The sequence below is a fragment of the Oryzias melastigma genome, linkage group LG12 (assembly GCF_002922805.2).
Source record: "Oryzias melastigma strain HK-1 linkage group LG12, ASM292280v2, whole genome shotgun sequence".
Classification (NCBI taxonomy): domain Eukaryota; kingdom Metazoa; phylum Chordata; class Actinopteri; order Beloniformes; family Adrianichthyidae; genus Oryzias; species Oryzias melastigma.
Window position 1 is genome coordinate 21799099 of NC_050523.1, and position 1141 is coordinate 21800239.

The 1141-nt window shown below is 37.5% G+C and overlaps 1 long non-coding RNA gene across 7 annotated transcripts in view; it reads right to left on the bottom strand.

Annotated features, from left to right (window-relative positions):
* LOC112162763 overlaps window positions 1-1104 on the bottom strand; it is a 4596-nt gene extending 3492 nt beyond the window's left edge. For 3 of the 7 annotated variants that reach the window (XR_004948830.1, XR_002922150.2, XR_002922149.2), the window contains exons 1-3: window positions 1032-1104; window positions 807-858; window positions 174-231 (exon numbers count right to left, since the gene is read on the bottom strand). This is a non-coding gene — a long non-coding RNA (uncharacterized LOC112162763). Of the gene's footprint in view, window positions 1-173; window positions 270-806; window positions 859-1031 lie in introns of all 7 variants that reach the window. The other 4 variants (XR_004948831.1, XR_004948829.1, XR_004948832.1 and 1 more) reach the window with 3 other exon arrangements.
* Between the last annotated feature and the right edge of the window lie 37 nt (window positions 1105-1141).

The following is a 1141-nucleotide window of genomic DNA, read 5'->3' on the forward strand; positions in this document are numbered from 1 at the left end:
TCTAGTTTGGTAGAAATCGAAACACAATATTATATCTCTTTCATGCAAGATAAAAATAAAAGTAAGAACGGCACGATAAAAAATAAAATGAAAATACTTCTTTGAAAATAAATGTAACATCACCAAAACGAAACATTAAAAGTTATTTTAAAGCCAAAATGGTAGAAACTAACCTTCAAAAACATCAGAGAAGAACTGCAGGGCAGGACTGGAGGACACGTGGGCAGATCACTACGTGATCAAAACAAAACACTGCATCAAAATTGGCGCTAAAAACACATAAAAATAATTAAAAGTACATGTACACCATAAAACAGCCGTTTCTTAATTAAAAAAACATTGAATTCTAACATAATTAAGAAGATAACATCATTTGTACAACAGCTAACTTCAAATATTGGGAGAAAAAGCTTGGAAGCAATTAAAATATGTGCTGCAATTCCACATTCTGTTTTGTTAGCTTTAGCGGTGCATACAAACGAGCGTGTTTTACTTAATCCCTCAAAGTTTTCATAAATGTCTTTGCGCAGTTCAGGCGCATGTTTTGCAGCTCGTGGTTGTACTAACAACCAAACTAAATTAAATTTGTGGAGCGTTGTGTGTAACATTGACCGCTGACGAAGAGGGAGTGCAGCGGCCCTCCTCGGTACAGATTTTACCGTCTACCGGGCGAGGATAAAGTCAGAAGGATGTGGCGGAGAATTTTAAGTCTTAAGAAGCCACCTAAGACATTATATGCATGTTCGTTTGCAACATCACCAAAAACAGTAAAAGTTAATTTAAAGCCAAAAATGGCAGAAACCAACCTTCAAAAACAGCACAGAGCACTGCAGGGCACGTGGGCGGCTCACTCAGTCACTGATCAAAGCAAAACACAAAATTGGCGCTAAAGACACATAAAAACAATTAAAAGTACATGTAAACAATAAAACAGCCGTTTCTTAATCAAAAACATAGAATTCTAACATAATTAAGAAGCTAACATCATTTTTATAACAGCTAACTTCAAATCTTGAGAGACGCATTCTCACCTCCAGCAGAGCATACCGGTCAGCACAGACCCGGGGGAGGGGCTGACTGCCTATAGACCTTTTTTACACTTCCGCATTTTAAACCGGAAGTCGCGTTACAATACTTCCGG